Raw genomic sequence first — 20,749 nt, 5'->3', positions numbered from 1 at the left:
CGGTCAGGGCGCATTAGACTGACGTCAGTACGTCAGGGTACTAATGCGCATGACCGACGTCATATCCTCAGTCTTTTTTGCCGCATGGTCCGATGCAGAAGCAATTTTGCGAGTGCAGGTTGGCGTTCTGAAAGTTTCTGAAGTCAGAGTTTCAGACCGAATCAAAGTTGGCTAAGTACCCCGTTGGGGAATATTTTGGTTTTTTCTTGCCTCAGTATTTAACCAGATGTCAGAAAAAGTGAATAACTGTATTTCTTGTGGGAAACAGATACCTCATAGGGATTACCATATTTTGTGTATACCTTGTTTAGGGCCTGAGCACGACGTTGTTGGATGCCGCTCTTGTGCTAGATTTAACAAACGCACTATTAAGAGAAGGTTAGACTGTGCCAGGTTAGTTTTGGGAAGCGTTGTAATTATAAAATGCCGCCGGATGCTCCGGCCCGCTTCGCCAAAAGCGCAAGGACAAAGCAGCAAAGCCTAGAGTGGAAGAACCGACAGTCCCGGACGACGGTTCTTTAGAAGGCTCAGTGGAGCCGGAGGTTCTGCCAGGAGTTTCTTTGGAGTCTCAGGGAGAGACTTTACTGTTACAGGATGTGTCCTCTCAGGAAGTAGGCCAGGCTGAGGGGCTTCTCAGGTGGCTGTTCTTCCCTCTCTTCCTAAGGTGGTTAGAGCCTCCCTTCTGTTTCCAAGGCTTCTTTGAGAGGCAGGCCAAGTTTAGCTTCAGTGGGGTTTCTCCTAGTGCTTCAGGGTCTTTGCCTAAGAAACATATGCTTAAAATGGCAGAGGATTTGATTACTATGATTAGAGGTTCTATGCCCCCTCCTGATAAGAGGCCTAGGGTGGAACCTGAGTTTGAGAGTTTTGAGTAATGTTCGGAGGCTTCTGAGTCTTCGGCTGAAGACTTGCAGGAGTATCCTCCTTATTCTGATTCTGATGTGGATGATTCTACTCCTTCAGCTTCTCCTCCTGAGGATTTTTCATTTTCAGAGACTCTGCATTCCATGAGGGAGCATTTTAAATGGGAAGGTCAAGATTTCTCTGATTCCAGGAAGAGGCTTAGGGAATTCTTGTTTTACCCCAGCATAGGCCTTTAGCTATACCTCCTGTTCTGAATGTGGTGGAGGATGTTTTGCAGAGGCTTCCCTGAATCCTGATTCTTTGCCTCCTGCCCCAGTTAAACCGGATAGGTACTATAGGGTGCCTGAAGCTCATAAGTATCTTTTAAGAGTCCTAGGGCAGACCCGAAACTGTCTCTCAGGGGCCTAAAGGTGTGAAGGCCTCTGTTGTTAAAAATCCTGTTCCTCCTGATAAAGAGGCAAGGGCTTTGGATAGATGGGGAAAGAAAGTGTATACTTCTTCCACTTTAGCCATGAGGGCGTTGAATTGTCAGTTTCACATGTTAAAATATAAGAATTATCTCCTTTCACAATTGAAATCTAAGGTGGATGCTCTGGCAGAAGGTATTGAGTGTAAAGAGTTGCAGGATTTAGTTCATGTGTCTGAACAGGTGGGTAAACATTCCTTGCAGTGTGGTTTTGATGCTGTGCAGGCCTCCTCGAGGGTGGCTGCCACTGGTTCTGTTCTTCGTAGGCACGCCTGGTTGAGAGATCAGAATTTAGCTGAGCATGTTAAAACAAGGATTTTGGATGCTCCTTTACAGTCTGATGTGTTTGGTTCGCCTGTGGAAGCAGTTTTGAAGAAAATGGAGGACAAGGCTAAGTCTATGCAAACTGTTAAGGATTTTTTGCAGGTTCAGCCTCCGAAATTTAGTAGAAATTGGCCTACTAAGGGATGGACATATCCTGCTTATGATTCCCAGTCTAGGGGTAGGTCTAGACGTGGTAGGGGCAGAGCACAAGGTTCTTTTAGGCCTAGAACAGGGAGTTCACCTGCTCAGTCTTCTGGTGAGGGCAGGGGTCAGTCCTTTCGTAAACAGACCCAATGACCTACCTTTTCAGCTGCCAGTACATTCTCGCCTGGCAGCACCTTTGGGAGGAAGGCTGGCTCTTTTCAAAGAAAATTGGGATTTAATTACCCAAGACAGATGGGTTTTGGATATCATTCACCACGGTTACAGGTTTTATTTCCATACCTTGCCTCCTTTCAAAGGCATGCCAGACATTCCTCCTCTACAAAGAAAAGAGGCTCACAAGCAAATTTCTCTGTTGCTCCAAATAGGGGCCATTCAGCCAGTTCCTGTGCCAGAAAGGGGCCTAGGATTTTATTCTCGCCTGTTCCTAGTACCAAGAAGGGGAACACGTGGAGACCAATTTTGGATTTATCTATCCTCAACACTTATCTGGACATTCCCAAGTTCAAAATGTTGACGTTACAACAGCTTTTACCTCTGCTGGGCAAAGATCACTGGATGGTAACTTTAGATCTCAAGGAAGCTTACCTTCATGTGCCTATCAGACTAAGTTGCAGGAAGTATCTGCGTTTTCGAGCTGGAAATTCTCATTATCAGTTCTCTGCATTGCCCTTTGGCTTATCTACTGCGCCCAGAGTATTCACAAAGGTTCTGGCTCCAGTGATAGCTTACTTCAGGTTAAAAGGAATTCAAATCTATCCTTACTTGGACGACTGCCTGATTCTGGCTCAAGAAAAGGAAGACCTTTTACAGCATTTGGAATTTGTGATAGCAGTGCTAAGATGCCTAGGGTATTCCGTGAACGAAATAAAGTCCAGTCTAGTACCCTCTCAAGACATGTGCTTTCTGGGTGTGAGACTGAATACAGCAGCCCAGATGGCCTTTTTAACCCCGGACAAACAAAAGAATCTTTCCAGTTACTTCCATCACCTATCTCTTCAGTCCGGGCTGACTGCAAGGACAGTCCTTCAAGCCTTAGGGTTCATGGCATCTTGTATTCTGGTGCTTCAATATGAGGAAGCTGCAATGGTATCTCAAAAATGTATGGACACAGCACTGCCAGGATTTGGACACTGTCATTCAAATAATACCTTGCATTCAAAAGGAATTTTTGTGGTGGGCTCAGGAATGTCACCTAAACAAGGGACTCTCTGTGACCCGGCCAGAGGCGAGTCAGATTCTAACGACAGATGCCTCAGACATTGCTTGGGGAGCTCATCTAAATGGAAAGTGGATACAAGACAAGTGGCCTGCCAGACTACAGCATCTACATATCAACATGAAAGAGATGTTAGCAGTCCAGTTTGCATTAATGGCTTTCAAGGAGTTACTTCTTCCAGGGCAGGTGTTGATTCTAACAGACAACACAACTGTCATGTGGTACATCAACAAACAAGGGGAACACATTCTTACCCGTTGTGCAGGCAAGCAATGATTTTATGGGAGACTGCGCTCAGCTTGCAACTAACTCTTCAGGCAAGGTTTCTGCCGGAGCACAGAACTCCTTAGCAGATGTGTTAAGCAGACAAATCATGGATCCCCACGAGTGGAAACTGGATCTTCATGTATTTCAAAAATTGACAGTGTCATGGGGAACTCCAGACATAGATCTGTTCGCTTCTCCACTAAACCACCAGCTGCCAAAGTTTTGCACAAAGGGGTTTCATCACACAGCTTGGAAAGTGGATGCTCTGTCTTTCAGTTGGAAAAATCTTCATGTGTATGCCTTTCCACCTCTGCCTCTTCTCCCAAAGGTGCTCCTAAAGGTCAGACAAGACAAGCCACGGATGATTTTAATAGCTCCAGATTGGCCTCGGCAACACTGGTACCCATTACTGAGGAGTCTGGTAAGGAAGCCTCCATGGCCTTTACCTTTGATTCCACACCTGTTCTCTCAGAGGGACGGTCACCTGCTCAATGTCAAGCTTCACTCTCTTCATCTAACAGCCTGGCATATTCTGTTTTGAAAGACAGCAGGTCTCAACTTCCTCAACAAGTTTTAAAGGTGATTATGGAAGCCAGGAGACCTAGTACAAGGAAAGTGTACGCAGAAAAATGGAAGAGGTTTTTATTTTGGAGTGCAGCAAACAATTTGGAGATTTCTGAGCCTAATTTGAGTGTGGCTCTTCAATATCTTACTGAGTTATTGGACAAAGGTTTGTCTTTCTCTTCCATTAAGATTCATGCTGCAGCAATTTCAGCTCACTATGATTGTGACCCACCATTGTTTTCGCATCCTTTGTGCAAGCAATTTCTTAGAGGGGCAAAGAATATAAGACCCCCAATAGAGCTCCTACTCCTGCTTGGGATCTCAATTTTGTGTTGGAGAAACTTACTCTACAACCTTTTGAGCCTGCGGCTACTGCTGAATTGAAATACTTGTCATGGAAGACTGCTTTTTTGTTGGCCATTACTTCTGCAAGAAGGGTTTCTGAATTGCAGGCCCTTATGGCGGTAGAGCCTTTTTTGATTTTTCATAAGGATAGGGTATCATTACGTACTAATCCTTCCTTTATGCCTAAGGTGGTTTCTAGTGTGGCTTTAAACCAAACTATTCATTTGCCTACTTTTTATGCAGACCCCCAAAATAAAGGGGAAAAGATTTTGCACACTTTAGATGTACACAGGCAATTGCGTTATTATTTAAGCAGGACTAAGGATTTTAGGCAGTCTCAGCAGTTGTTTGTTTCTTTTGCTTTGAGTTCAGGGCAAGCCTGTGTCAAAACAAACTATTTCTAGGTGGATTGGGTTTTGCATTGCATTTTGTTATTCCCATCATGGCAAGGAGATTCCAGCTGGGATTAGGCCTCATTCCACTAGGGCTACTGCCACTTCAACAGCATTTCTAAGGGGTGGCAACTAAGGATATTTTGGAGGCAGCTACTTGGAGTTCAGTGCATACTTTCTCTAAGCATTATCACCTTCCTCTCTACTCTAAGTCTAGGGCTGGTTTTGCCACAGCTATTTTGCAAGGCATGTTGTCAGCTCCTGCTTCCTTATGATTTGCCAGCCTCCCTTACCTCTGCTTTGGGATTCTACCCAATAGTTAGGACTGCAGCAATGTGGAATGAAGAACATAGTACAGTTTTGTACCTACCATAAATGTAGATGTTCGAGGATCCACATTGCTGCAGTCCAATTTACCCTCCCTCCTTCCCCTCTGTGTTTAGGGGTGGTTGTGTAGGTGAGGTTATATTCTGGTAATTTTGTATTTATTGTACATATTTTTGGTGCAGGTATGTTTGGAGTTTTTGGTTTTGGCCTTGTCTTTTTAGGGTCTTCTGACATCTGGGGCAAGAAAAGACTGAGGATATGACGTCGGTCATGCGCATTAGTACCCTGACATACTGACGTCAGTCTAATGCGCCCTGACCGACGTCAGCCATATACTTTGGTATTCGGGCCGACTGGACAGCGGACTACCCTAATAGTTAGGACTGCAGCAATGTGGATCCTCGAACATCTACATTTATGGTAGGTACAAAACTGTACTTTGTGTAACACTGCACATACGATGAATATTTTGCTTCAAGTTTCTGGATCTTATTGCTGGGCACCATTGGAGTCATCTAAATAACAGGAGGAGGCCTTGATCAATGTTCATCAGTGTTTCAGGTCTATTACAGGGCATTTTTCTGAGCTATGCTGCAGAACTGGAATTGCCTAGACATGCTAAGGCCTTGCTTTGTCTTATTATTGTGGCTGCCAAAAAAGCAATTACTAGAAAATGGAAATCAAAATCTAAACCAACTGTAGTAGAAGTAGTGACTATTGTAAAAGAGATAAAAGAACTGGAATTGAGATCTTTAAAAAAGGGTAGGAGCAAACTACATAGGAAAAAAATGGGAGTTGTGGGAACAGCACATACAGGAGAGGAATGAGGTTTAAAGGAAGGCAGGACTTAAATGATGTATATAATGTTTGAAAAATGATTGGGTAGATTATAAGTGATGTATAATGTTTCCAACTGGGAGTCTCAGTATGGTTTATGATGTAAAATGCTTGCACTTAGGATTGTGTCGGTGTGGTCTATTTTCATTTATGTAATTGTGTGATTGCCTATGTTGTAACTGATGGTTTTTTAAATATTTTCCTTGTTAAAAAAAAAAAAAAAAAGTGGCAGGAATTGAATAATTTGTGTAGTGTTGCTTAGGTTATATGATATATAGCAATATATGTGAAGTATAATGTTTGTAAATGTGAACTTGTTAATACAGTTTGATTGCTTTTATATAAATAAAAATTTGCCCATGTCACAAATGATAATTGAATGTTGTTGTTGTTGTTGTTTGTCTAGTTCGGCTTTTCCCGGTTAGGGGTCGCCACAGTGGAACTCCGGTCTGCTAATGATTGGCAGTAGACTTTCACAAACTCCGAGGTGCCAGCACGACGTTCAGCCTTCAACGAAGGCGCGCCCATTTACGCATGTCTTTCAACGCCCACCCAACTGCGGGGAGGACATACAGACTCCACACAGAAGGTCCTTCCTGCACTCCAGCCAAGAATCGAACGGGATAACCTCTTGCTGTGAGGCAACAATGCTACCGCTGCACCACCGCGGATGAAATGATAATTCAATAAAGATGTTAAAAAAAATTTTCTTCTATTCTCATTTTTGCAGTATTCTCATATGTGGGATCTTCCGCCTCAGGTGACCTGAACGTCCAGTTCATCTACCAAAGCTTAAGCCTGGTTGCTGCCAGGTGCATGAGATGTCATATGCAGGGCCATAAACCGTGGGCCATAAATGTGATGGTTGCATGCACAGACCGCTGAACTTCTCTGCCACAGTCGAACGTCAGCGTGCTTGTTCTGTTCTGCGTTACAGAAGACATTAAAGATAAGTACCTCACTGGGGAATCTTCTTTATTTTTGACAGAGCTTAGGTTTCTGTTTATCTGTTGTTAACCAATGTCATCTAGGAGGGGAAAATGTAAGTGTGGTCAGTAAATTCCACACAAAGATACACACGACCTCTGCTTGTTCTGCTTAGGCCCATCCCATGACCCATATGACCTGTAAAATCTGTCAGTTGTTTGCCCCTAAGACGTTGCACAGCCGTTTGGCAGCCCTTAAATTGTTTGTTGTGAACCAACAACTTAAACACCTGGCCGTCAGTATGGATCCTGAACTGGCCGTCGAGGTGGAGCCACCTAAAAAGAAGGCCAAGGTCTCCAGACCTGATAGTGCCCCAGCTAAAGTCTAGAGACTGCGGAACGTCCAAAAGATCTGGTGATTTCGGAGGGTACCATATCAGAAGCTGCCCTAGCTTCTTCACTTTGCACATCCAACAAGGTTTCTGTGACGTCAGCCTCTGTTGATGTTGAGGGGGAGCTAGGCTTGCCCGGACGGCAACCTTTAGTTTCTGAAGAGGGCACCTCGGCCCCAGACCTGATGTCTGACACTAGGCCTTCGGCCTCTTGGACTATTCACAAGACTTCTCTGAAGAGAAAATAAAAGATCAGGCATTTGTCTGCCCCAGTGGAAGGCCAACCAGTCTGGCAAACTTTTTCCCAGTCCTTTTCAGGCCTTTATGGCCCTGCCGCCTACAGCCTGACATACTCCTGCCCTGCCTACCCTTAGTCCCAGGCCTGGCGCTGCCAGCTCCATCCGACTTCCTCACACTCAGGAGGAAGACTGTTCTTCCTCTTCCTCTGATGTCTCTCTCACTTATATTTCTCAGCTGGCCTTTACCCTTGAATACTGTTCTCCAGATGACTCCTTGGAAGGAGACTCCCCACCAGAAGATATTACTTTTGAGGAGACTGTCTCCAAAATGAGAGAATACTTCAAGTGGGACTCCACCCAAGTGACTGAGGTACAGAAAAGATACTTTGAGCTTCTACAGATGGAGTCCCCCCTCCCCCTCTACTATTCCCCTAGTGATTCTAGCTTACATGGGCATCTTTGCTTTTGCCTCCAAGACCCCAGACTTCCAACCTCCAGCCCCCAAAAGGCCAGATAGGTTCTATAAAGTTCCTGATTTTTAGAAGTATCTCATCAAGCCACCCATGGCAGACCCAGCCGTCATTGCTGTGGCATCGGATAAGCAATCCAGGCAGATTCCATCCTCTTCCCTACTGCTATCAAATAAAGACAGCAAGGTGATGGACAGACTGGGGGAAAAAGATGTACACATCCTCCACAATGGCCTTTAGGGCCATCAGTTACCAGACTCACATGGTAAAGTATGCCCTAGATATAGTTTCCCAGGCATCTACACTGCTCTCCTCAATGCCTGAATCCCCTACAAAGCCTTAAGTTGCCTCAAAGCTTTCTTTAGCAGCACAAGTAGCCAGGCATTCAATAAAATGCAGCTACGATGCTGCTGAAGCCTCAGCCAGATCAGCTGCATCTACCTCTGTGTTATGCAGATATTCCTGGCTCAGACTTCCACCTCTGCCAGATGACTTCGAGAACAAAATCCTGGATGCTACCCTGGACAACAAGTTCCTCTTTGGCAAGCAATCTGCTGAACTATTCAAATGTTTGCAAGAAAAAAATCAAGGAACTGCAGGACTTGAAGCATCTACTGGTATCCCCAATTCTTAAATTCTACAGGAGCTACCCTGCTAAATCAAGCTTTGTTGGGGAGGGCACCTGCTTCTTCTTCTTCGTCTTCTTCAAAACAAAGGAAAGGGGTTAGAAAACCTTCATCCCCCAGGACAACTCTCCTAAACTACCTCCAGGCAGTCCTTTCCAGACAGACCAAACAATGTGTGACTACCGAAATACCCTCCTCTTTATCCCCCATCCACCCAGACTTCAGGAGATTTCTACATTTTGCTGTATAATCCTCGCACTGTCAGTTTACTGCCTTGCCATTTGGTTTGTCTGTAGCACCAAGGGTTTTCACAAAGTGTCTAGCCGCAGCAGTAGCCTTCTGCAAAACAAAAGTCATACAGATTTATCCTTACCTGGATGACCTCCTCATCCAAACAGAAGAGGCAAGTACTCTTAAGGCACACCTGCCGTTCAATATGTCTCTCCTACGAAGTCTGGGGTTTACTCTGAACCTACTGAAGTCCTGTCTCACTCCATCCCAAGACCAGATCATCTTGGGTTGCAGAATGACAAATTTGATGAAGCCCCCCCCCCCCCACAAGACAAGGTCACTTCTCTAACCATCTTCTTCCAAGATCTAATTCTAGTCACCCACATTTCAGCTAGGGAATTTCTCCACTTTATGGGCTTAATAGCAGCTACTCTTCCTATGCTGCCCCTTGTCAGGTTGCACATGACGAAGTTTCAGTGGTACTTGAAAAATGTCTGGTCCCAACACAATCACCCCCTGGATTTTCAGGTGCCCTTCCTGCCCTGCCTGAAAAAAAGAGTTGGGTTGGTAGATCCAACAAATAAACCAGAATCCAGGTCTCCCTCTACAGCCCACCAAGGCAGTCCAATTCATGTACACAAATGCCTCGGATCTGGGATGGGGGGCCAGTATGAATGGTCTCAAGGTACAGGCTCAATGGGGGCCCTCCTTCCAGAAAAAACATATAAATGTGAGGGAAATTACTGCTGTCCTTCTTCCCGCACATACAGCCTGTTCTCCAAGTCTTCACAGACAACACCACAGTGATGTGGTACATCAACAAGCAGGGGAGACTAGATCCTGTTTATTATGCGGGCTAACAATACAAGCATGGGAGTTGGCCAGTGAGTACAATGTAACATTGTAGGAGATCTACATCCCATCACAAGACAACCATCAGGCAGATGCCCTCAGCAGGTCATTCTGTCAACATCATGAATGGATGTTACACAAGGGATGTTTTCCTAGACATTGTCCACCAATAGGGCACCCCACAGGTAAATCTGTTTGCCTCTTCTCAGAACAGACAGCTACGGCTATTCTGCTCCAGGCTTTCCTAACCACTAATGTGGAAAGTGGATGCCTTTTCAATCTGTTGGAAGGGGCTGTTCCTTTATGCTTCCCCCCTTCCCTCTCATTCAGAAGGTCCTGCTGAAAATTCAGTGGGACAAGCCAAAAATGTTGGTGGCCAAGGCCAAGGCGACATTGGTTCCCCCTTCTTCTATCTCTTGCCAAGGGCAATCACCACAAGTTGCCTCTCAAGGTGGACCTTCTCACAATCCCTCATCCATCCTCATCTGCAAACCCTCAGCCTTGCCCTGTGGGTGATAAACTTCTGATCCCTTTCAGACACCTTTTCTCAGCGGAGGTGCTGTCTGTCCTGCAGGAGGCCAGGAAACCTACCACTAGGAGATCCTATTTATCAAGATGGTAAACGCTCTTTAGCTGGTGTCTTCAAAGGCAACTAGACCCCTTCCAAGTGGATGTATCCCTAGTTCTAGCCTATGTGTATGAGTTCCTAAAATCAGAACTTTCATACTTTTCAGTGAAGTCCATTTGTCAGCCATTTCAGCCTGCTTATCTATTGATCTACCCCTATTATTGAAATTGGAGGTGAAACTTTTTCTTAAGGTGATTCTCCACATCAGACCACCAAGGAAACCTATCCCTCCTCCATGGGACCTGAACTTTGTTCTGGAGAAACTTACCACTGCCGCTTTTGAACCTGCAACTGCTGCCACTTTAAAGATGTGGACCTTTAAGATTTTTTTATTAATAGCACTCACTTCAGCTAGTAGTTTCTCTGAGCTGCAAGCACTCATGACTACTACACCCTACACTATTTCTCACAGGGACAGGGTTTCTCTTTGTATTAACCCCTACTTCATGCCCAAAGTGATCAACGAACTGTCCCATAACCAATCGATCCATTTACCCACCTTCTTCCCTTTGGCACAGAATGACAGTGAGAGAGTGCTCCATTCCCTAGATGTTAATAGGCAACTGAGGTTTCAGAGTTACTACACACAGTTAAAGCCCACTCCACTAGAGCAGTGGCCTCTTCAGGGGCCTTTCCTCAAAGGTTTGTATATGGACACTGTCCTAGAGGAAGCCACATGGTCTTCTGTACACACTTTCACCAGTATTATAAATTGGATAACGTCTCTAGAGCCAGGGCAGTATTTGCAAAAGCCATCCTCTGTGGATTCCTGGAGACTGCTACCTCTTCCTCCCCCCTTTTCTCTGCATGAGCTGTGGTACTCTCCCACATGTGAGAATACTGCAGCATGAGAATAGAGTGACATAGCTTAGTTGTGTGCATCTTACCATAACCATAGATGTCCTTCTCTTCCATTTTGCAGTATTCCTTCCCTCCCTCTTATAGGTTCATAGGTTGGTACTGGGCTAACTGCCCGTAGGCATATATTAGCCCAGCCACGTTGTGCGGTATTCACCGCCCCTTTAATAGTTCCCTAGACCCTTGTACTAGCAGCTAGTACCCTTGGCCCCTATCTAGTAGTGCTGTTGGTGTGATTCCCCGGTGTGAACTTTCTGTTACCCATCCACTCATCAAGGTTCCTTTTAAAGAGTGATAGTGAGGGGCTCTGTCTTATGTAGATCGGGACCCTGTTCCATAGTAAGGGAAGTCTCTGCGAAGGGAATCTATCCCTCCAGCATGTTCTATTCTATTCTAGGGCCTTTTCCCTGTATGGATGGCATCCTTCCTTTATCCTTAGACTATTGTCTGACTGGACAGCAAATTCTGAGATTTATGTGTGCGGATGTCACATTTATGGCCCACGGTTTATGGCCCTGCATGTGACATCGCACCCACCTGGCAGCAACCAGGCTTAATCTTTGGTAAATAAGCTGGATGTTTGAGTCGCCTGAGGGCGGAGGATCCCACATGTGAGAATACTGCAACATGGAAGAGAAGGACATCTATGGTTATGGTAAGATTTTACACAACTGATCTTTCTGCTGTATTCATTTAGAGTATCCCAGTAACTAGTAGTTTTCATCTGCTAGCATTCCTCACATACAAACATATCATTCATTGCCTCATCCCAAAAAGAAGTGCTAAGATTGTAAGTGCTATGAGGCATCAGGGTATGAAAGTGAGGTCATCACATTGAAGCACCATATATTAGGTCCTCAAATTTGGACTGTAAAAAGTGTTGATTTCACTGACTGATATGCACTGTGATGATCTGAAGTTGATGTTCTGCAACTTGGGAGTTCAGTGTATTCATATGTGTTGCTGTTTGCTGTGATCAGGCAGTTAACTGGCATCACATCACAGTTTTTCATGCATACAGAAAGAAAGAAGGAAAGCCAGTAGCAGTGAATTAGCATTCTTTTTAAATATCGTATATTTATTAATTTTGTAATAGCTTTAAATTCATTCCCTACATCATTGTTTAATCAAAAAGTATAAAACGTAACCTCTATTGTACCTTGCATGTTTCATTTTTTTTCAAATCAACTGTTGTGTTAAGTAGCCATGTAATTCAAAATACAGCACACAGTACTATCTGTCATTACATGATTGTAAAATATTACTAATGCTGTGCAAACCAGTATTCAGAATTGACAAATGCTTGTACCTGTCATGAAGTTTTTCATCCTTTCTAATAAAAAAGACTAAGGTTTACAGGCATTAGGACAACTTGGCAAGTAAAACTTTCCCAGGCTACCTTGGTCACTTCTTCCTGTCCCAAAGGCACCATTGTGCCATTCCTCACCATTTCTGTGTTGCTACAATCAACATATGTATAGATAACATCAGGTTATCCTTTTCAGTACTTTGAGTAAAATTTACATCATATCAATGAGCATCTGTCTTTTAATCTGATTCAACTGTTTTTAACCTTCAGTGTTATCAGGACCTCCCTTTTCAGAATTTCAGTGAATTTTCCCCTTTTTTCTTTTCCTTGTTATTTTGGTCTTTCTGTTTCTAAGTATTCTGAATTTTAAAATAGAAAAAGGTTACCCTTTGGGCTGCTGCTGTCATTTGTTGCTCAGATTTCTGGTCTTTGAGTAAAGTTTACCATTGGTAAATTTAACTGTTTCTCCCTTATGAGGCTGTTGACCCTTTATCTTGTTAAAAGTGAACTATTCGTTGGAGTTCTTTTGGGATAGAAAACAAAATATTAACTTGTAACAAGCACAACAATTGTGTTTACTGTCTAGGAGAAGATCTTAAGACAACCAAATGTATTGTTTGTCCTACTTTTACTGTTGGCAGAATTAATAACAGAAAAAAAAGTTAATTCTTTTTATATTTGAAAAATATTTATCATTTCTGCAAGTCCTTGAAACTAAGGTCTTCAAGTTCAACCTTTAAAGAATATGACATTGTTTTCACACAGCAACACACCCCACAAAAAATCTAAGTCTGTGAAGGTTTCTAAAACCTGTACAATCACTGTCTCTCCAGACTCATTATTTTGAGAAAAAATAGAAGTATTTTATTTATTTATTGTCATTTGTTAACCAGGTTAGTCCAGCTGGGCTTTTGGCCCATTTTCAGTGGAGACCCATGGAGAAAAGCTCCAGAAAATTGCATAATAGTACATTGATTGCATGCAGAAGTATAGTACTGACGTAGCTGAAGGATTTACAAAGCTGTTAATAATAACAAAGTTGAGTACAAACAATAACAAAGTTGAGTACAGAAAAGAACAATTACAAAGCTGTTAATACATAAAATACATACATAAAGTTCTGTCATCAAATTTTTTTTTTTTTTTGAGAAAAGTGTGTAGAAAAGTGTGAGACAGGAGAGGGAGACTAGGTGGGTTCATGACAGGAGCAAGTCTTGGAGTTAGTAGAAAAGTTTTTAGTTCATTTTTTAAACTGGGTGTAGTGGGTAATGGACCATAGGCTAAGGGGGAGTTTGTTCCAGGCACTGGTGACAGTATGTTTATAGAGTATTTTCCCAATAGATTTGTTTGGTTGATGTATGTCTAGTAGCTGTTGGAGTTTGAGCTGTATTCAAAACGTTGTTTTAAAAGTTGCTGAATTTATCTGTGGTGATACAGTTAAGCAACTAAATCTCAAAAGATTAACTAGCTTGTCAGACTGAGGAGCTTCAGACATCGAGATCAAGATAATTTTTGTGTAGATTTTTTCATCTGCCTGTCTTCCCTGAATTTAACCCTAACAGTTTTGCAGATACACTCTTGAGGGCAAAGAAAAGTGCATGCTACCCTTACCCATCCAGTATTTGAAAGACAGAGATTAAGTTATTTTCTCCACTGAGCTTAGGACTCCTACAGTCTCCTCACTGCCATGTCCAAGGTTGCTGGCACTGACCCTTATAGATTAAGTGCTGATGCTAGAAGCCATACTCATCATCTGGGTCTGCCGTGCCCTTGTTGACATCTTATACCTGTTCATCATTGGTTCCCCATCAAGACTTCTATTAGCATCAGTGGTTTTAGTGATTTTATTTCTAGTGTCAGTGGGCGGCCGCGGTGGTGCAGCGGTTAGCGTTGCCACCTCACAGCAGTTCTCCGGTTCAGTCCTTGGCTGGGGTGCCTTCTGTGCGGAGTCTGCATGTCCTCCCTGTGGTCGTGTTGGTTTCCTCTGGGTGCCCCAGTTTCCTCCCGCATCCCAAAGACATGCTGTAGGTGGATTGGATGCTCTAAATTGGCCCTAGGTGTGAGTGCGTGCGTGTGTGTGCCTTCTGTGGAAGGTTGCTGCCGGGCTGGCAACTCGACACAGTAAAACTTCACTACCAATCATGAGCAGACAGGTGATCCGCTGTGGCGACCCCTAACTGGGAAAAGCTGAAAGAAGATGATTTCTAGTGTCAGTGGACCTGTTGGCCCAATGCCAAGGGTCAGGGCTTCACCACCAGAGCTGATGCTGATCTCTCTACTGTCATTGCTCTAGTGCCTTTTCTTGCACTGGTCAGCACTAGGTTCATGACTCTAGGTCAGTAGTTGGTGTCCTGACAACAAGCTTGCAAGCCTCTTTGGATTGGATGCCCCTGACATAATTTCCTGTCCCAATTACAGTACTTATCACAGTAGTGATGAGGTCTTTTCCTAAGCTTTCATTCTCTGACATTATGTACTAATTGCTCATCATGTTCCTCTTCAGACTTCTGTCTTCCTTTAGGCAGTACCTTTACAAAGGTTTCTGTCTTTGATACTCTCTGTACATGAAATGGATGCATTTCCCTGGATAGTCAAATTTAAATAGAATTAAGAAAATGTTTAATTTGAAATGATTTTAACAACATTGATTTGTTTTTGTTAGTACCTTAGTTCATTACCTGCTAGTCTGAACTGGTTTAAATGATGTCTGCCTACTGTTGTAATGTTATTTTGATGAATCTGATAATGTCCTTTATGTCTGTTTTGAGTTACTAAGATCTTCTGTCCTCCTAAGAAGCACAAATGATGTACTGGGGTTATTGTTTTAGTAAATGATTGGTAGTGTGATGTACATGTTTTTAAACTTTGCTTCCCACTGTGTCTTTGTGATAGAGTGGCAAATCCCTGACTGTGACCCATATATCCGGGATTCATATAGTAGTGCAGGTACTGGAGGAGTCAGTTTGGAGAAAGAGAGGAGTGATGGCCACTCTGTTTTTTTTTTTTTTTTTTTTCCTTGTAAGACAGGGATAGATAGGAGCCTTGTGTCTTATGAATGTACATACTGTTAGTGATATCCTGTGAAAAACAGAGGCCTTAGGGGAATGTGTCTGTTTTCAGTGGGGGGGTGGGGTGTTGCAGGAATGCTTATACGTTAAGAACCCCCACCGAAGCCAATAACTAATCCCATGCTTCTCCCATTTCATGCCAACTCTTTTTTAACCTCCCTACAGCTGATCATAAGCTGCCACCTGTACCTCTCTTCTTTCACTGGGTCTACTGGACCTCCTTTAGCCTCCCACTGTCTCAGTCTGATACATGTCTGGGACCAGTGAAGAGATCAAGGACTGGTAAAGCATCATACTGCTGCTGATGAGTGCGATGCAGCCTCACTACCACTTCAAGGCAGCCTTGCAAACTCTACAATGGTTGCCATCAGGATGTTCATGCTAAATGGTATACCTCTTGCAGCATGGGGCTTGCCAGGCTTGTTGATAAAGCTGTTGAAGTGAAATCTGGCCACCCTCCCCTCAACCCCACCCCCAGGATAGATGAGCTGGTGTCTGCCACTCACCCACCATCCTCTCCACCTGATCCCTCCAGCACCTCTAGCTGCTAGTTGAAAACTGATCATCTTGGGAAGAGTAAGGACTTTATTCCTCTGCACCACAGAACTGAGTCATTTCATGCAAACCTTTAAGCTGTACTGGACATATGCAGGGTGTGGTATGGTTTAGAGAGACCTCCACATTTTGTGTCTGTGGATGATGACCATTCCACAACAGGAAGCTTTTGTCTATAGAGGAAACAAATTGACAAATCTGTAGTGGTGTCTCAGATGGTCAGCAGGCATTGCGAATTAAAAACAAATCGGAGTAACTGAGAATATAACATTCAGGATCCTTGTTGATAGGCCTTTTGATAAGTTTATCTTCTATTCTATTCAATTCTAATTCAGAAATTATTTTTAGAAGGTTTCACTCTGTACTGTGAAGCATGCTTGTTAAATTGTTTGAGCCCACCAGTCCTCTTCTGCTTCTTACAAAACTCAGATCTTGAGTGCTATATTCATCTTGGAAAAAGTTCCCAAGTTAATTGTGAAAAGCACCAAAACCTGCTAAGTGTTTATGTGAGTGCCAAATACTGGCCAAAACTCCTACCAGCACTATAACTACTTCCTACTATGCTGTGAAACGCTGATCTAAATGCCATTGTTTCAACACAACTACTGATGAAGGTAAGAAGGGAAAGCTTCTTTTGTCTTTCAACCTAGACAATGATGACATCTTAGCATATTCAGGACTTTGACCACTAAGGCTTCTCTTTTGTTGAGAATGGTGGCAGTTAAAAGTGCCCTCCTCTGTGATTGTAGACAGGCCATCATTTGCTTAGTCTCATTGCCTTTGCTGGAGTTCCTTCCAGATATGAAAGAAATGCAGGGCAGTCAGTGGTTTTACCCTCCAAGAGGTAATTCTTTTTATGAGGTGGCCTCCCAAACTGTGTTTAACATTCTAAGCCCCCCTTTATTATTTATAGTATTAAAATACTTAATGAGATACGCACTGTAAGGCATAAAAAAGAATAAGTAATGAAATCTTGAAAAGAAAGCCTATAAAACATCAGAAATATGATAAAACCAATAAGAGAAGGTTCTAAAAGTAAAAAAATTGCCCCCATCCCATGGAGTTAAGAAAGATTTTTCTAAAGAGATGGAATGTCAGGTACCTTCTAAAGAAAGCCTCAGTGTTACATACTTAGATCAGGGAAGGTAACCTATTCCAGGTGACCAGGGCAAGGAGGCAAGCAAAACCATTTTTCCAAACATTCCTGTGGAACAGCTAGCAGCCCCCCATACCACTGCATCAAGGTGAGGGGGTCAAGACATACATTTCCTTAGGCCAGTCTTAATTTACTAACTGTAACCTCCTCCTATTTGATGATGTTCATCGTGTTTCACTGTTGCAATCATTACACTTGGGTTATCCTGCTGGCAGGCTACCCGCAGTCGCCCTGAATTCCAAAGTCCTGGTCTGGCGTCAGTTGCTGTCGCCTGTTCCCTGACGTCAGTGCGCCAGGGGTATATAAGATGCAGACGACGCCATTTTCTTCAGTCTTTCTTGCCGCGCGGTGCCCGAAGCAAAAGCAGTTCACAAGTGCCGGTCGGCCGACTCCTGAGATTTTCGAAATTGAATTTCAGATCCGAAGTCTTCAATAAAGCTAAGTACCCTGTTGGGGAAACTTTTTCTTGGTCCAGACCGATGTCAGTAAAAGTTAACAATTGTATTTCTTGTGGGAAGCAAATACCTCATAAGGATTTTCATTCTTACTGTATTCCTTGCCTAGGCCCTGACCACGACGTTGCTAGTTGTTGGTTTTGTGCTAGATTCAACCAACCGACTATTAAGCGTCGGTTCGATTTTGCTTTACATTACTTTGGCCGAAGGTTTAAATATATAACGCCGTCAGAACAACCGACGACCAAAGTTCATAAAAAACGCAAGGACAAAGAAAAGGACAGGTATCCGAGGTCCAAAACCGACGACGAGGCCTCTTCTAGGCTAGTCGCCGGTTCTCAGTGAGGCGCTTTCGCAGCCCCTGACACTCGCTACCTCAGAGCCACAGGCCGCCTCCGACTCCCACGTCGAGACAACTAGGTCTCTGGAAACTCAAGGTATTGGGCCTACGGAAACTATTCCCTCAGATGGGTCCGGAGCTGCTGAATAGGCATCGGCTTCTGAGGGTGTTTTCAGACCTACACAGCTTACTATCAAGACCACTTCAGCAGCCAAGGCAAAGTCTAAAACACCTTTAAAGACAAAGAAACAAGTACAGGATTCTCCTGGACAGTCATCCATGCCAAAGAAACAGATGCTTAAAATGGCCGAGGACCTAATTACTTTGATCAGGGGTTCCCATCCCCCTCCTGATAAAAGGCCTAGGCAAGACACTGACTATGATTCCTCTGACCAGGTTTCCATTTCCTCTGATTCCTCTTCAGAACAGGGATATTCTCGTCCTCCCTATGAGGACTCTGATGCTGAAGAATCTATCCCTTCATCCTCTCCTCCTGAGGACTACTCTTTTGGGGAAACCCTGCACACCACGAAGGAACATTTCCATTGGGAGAGCCAGGATTATTCAGAATCCAAGAAAAGGCTCAGAGACTTTCTTTTATTGCCCCAGCACAGACCTCTTGCTATCCCCCCTGTGCTAGATATTGTTGATGATGTATTCTCTGAATCCAGTTTGTCTCCTGATTCTTTACCCCCTGCACCAGTTAAGCCAGATAGGTACTACAGGGTTCCAGATTCACATAAATTTCTTTATAAAAACCCTGCTGCTGATCCAGAAACAATTTCTCAGGGTCCCAAATGGGTCAAGGCTTCCACTGCAAAAAACCCTGTTCCCTCTGATAGGGATTCAAGAGCACTGGACAGATGGGGGAAAAAAGTTTACACCTCAGCCACTTTAGCTGTAAGGGCTTTAAACTGCCAGTTTCACATGCTTAAATATCAACAATACCTAATGTCTCTGCTAAAATAGAAAATGCTTACAAGCCCTGAATGTCCTGAAAACAAAGAAATGCAAGATTTATTGCATGCAGCTGAACAAGTGGGAAAGTATACTTTGCAATGTGGTTTTGATTCATTAGAGGCTTCTTGCAGAGCCGCAGTTATAGGTTCTGTCATTCGAAGGCATGCTTGGTTAAAAGAACAGAGTTTACCTGATCATGTTAAAGCAAAATTATTGGATGCTCCATTACAGCATGATACTTTGTTTGGTGTTAAGGCAGAAGAGGTGTTAAAGAAAATGGAGGATAAAGCTAAATCAATGCAGACAGTAAAGGATTTCTTACAGGTTCAGCCACCCAGATTTAGCAGGAACTGGCCTTCTAAAAATTGGTCCTATCCAGTGTCAGACAGGGCACAAAGAGGCAGATACAGACGCCCAAGAGGCAGATCTCAGCCCCAAGGCTCATACAGGCCTAAACAATGGGGTGATTCAGCCCCCAAAGGTGGAGAAGACAAATCACAACCTTATAGGAAACAGTCCCAATGACTTTCCACTACCAATGCCAAGCACTTACCTTTTGGCAGCACCCTTAGGGGGAAAACTAGCACTTTTCCTCACAAAACTGGTACATAATCACCCAGGACAAATGGGTACTGAATATTGTTTCTCAGAGTTACAGATTCCACTTTCACACCCTACCAAGGCCAAAAGGTATGCCAGACCTGCCACACAATCAATAGGCAGAGGCACAAAAACAAATTTCTGCTCTCATGGACATGAGGGCTATTCAAAAAGTACCACAGCAAGAGCAGGGGCAAGGATTTTACTCACGACTTTTCTTGGTACCCAGAAAGGACAAAGCCTGGAGACCAATACTGGACCTGTCTACTCTAAATACTTTCCTGGACATTCCAAAATTCATAATGTTGACACTGCAGCAACTTCTACCCATGCTGGGCAAGAAGGCTTGGCTAGTTACTTTGGACCTCAAAGAGGCATACCTGCATGTCCCAATCAGACAATCTTGCAGAAGATACCTCAGATTCATAGCTGGCTCAATGCATTACCAATTCTCTGCACTGCCCTTTGGCTTATCTACTGCGCCTGGCACCAGTAATTGCATTTTGCAGACAAAAAGGAATTCAAATATATCCCTACTTGGACGACTGCCTTATTCAAGCAGAGAGCAAGGACATTCTACTAAAACATCTGGTGTTTCTAAACAGATTACTAATTTGCCTAGGGTACACAGTAAACGAAAAGAAATCAAAACTAGTGCCCTCTCAAGAGATAATATTCCTGGGTGCAAGCTTAAATACAACTGACAGATGGCTTATCTCATGCCAGACAAACAAAGGCAACTGACTCATTACTTTCAGATGATGGCAACAAAGACCCAGCTACCTGCAAGAAAAATTCTGCAGGCTTTGAGCTTCATGGCATCCTGCTAATTCCATATGCAAGAGTGCATATGAGGAAGCTACAATGGTATCTAAAAAGTGTTTAGACTCAACATTGCCACAGCCTGGAAACAATAATAACTCTCATTCCCTGCCTGCAACAAGAGTTTTGATGGTGGGCACTGGCCTGTCACCACAGCAAGGGACAGCCTTTCACTTTGCCCACAGCCAGGCAGACACTAACAACAGATGCATTGGATTATGCCTGGGGGGCACACATGGCGGGAAAATGTATTCAGGGCATGTGGCCCGCAGACCAAATGCATCTTCATATCAATCAAAAAGAGATGCTAGCTGTACAGAATGCCCTGACGGCCTTCAAGGATCTACTACATCCAGGACAACTATTGCTAATGATGGGCAATACTACAGTCATGTGGTACATAAACAAGCAAGGGGGCACACATTCCTTCCCCCTCTGCAGCCAAGCCATGACTTTGTGGAACACAACACTGACCTATCAAGTACATCTGCAGGCACA

The 20,749-nt window shown here is 43.7% G+C and overlaps 1 protein-coding gene across 1 annotated transcript in view; it reads left to right on the top strand.

The window, feature by feature from the left end:
* LOC122802390 (E3 ubiquitin-protein ligase listerin-like) overlaps positions 1–20,749 on the top strand; it is a 1,831,112-nt gene that overhangs the window by 1,095,684 nt on the left and 714,679 nt on the right. The gene's annotated exons all lie outside the window — the stretch shown is intronic.

The sequence above is a fragment of the Protopterus annectens genome, chromosome 5.part0, assembly GCF_019279795.1.
Source record: "Protopterus annectens isolate FY-2018-M chromosome 5.part0, PAN1.0, whole genome shotgun sequence".
Taxonomy (NCBI): domain Eukaryota; kingdom Metazoa; phylum Chordata; order Ceratodontiformes; family Protopteridae; genus Protopterus; species Protopterus annectens.
This window is presented reverse-complemented; position numbering and strand designations above follow the sequence as displayed.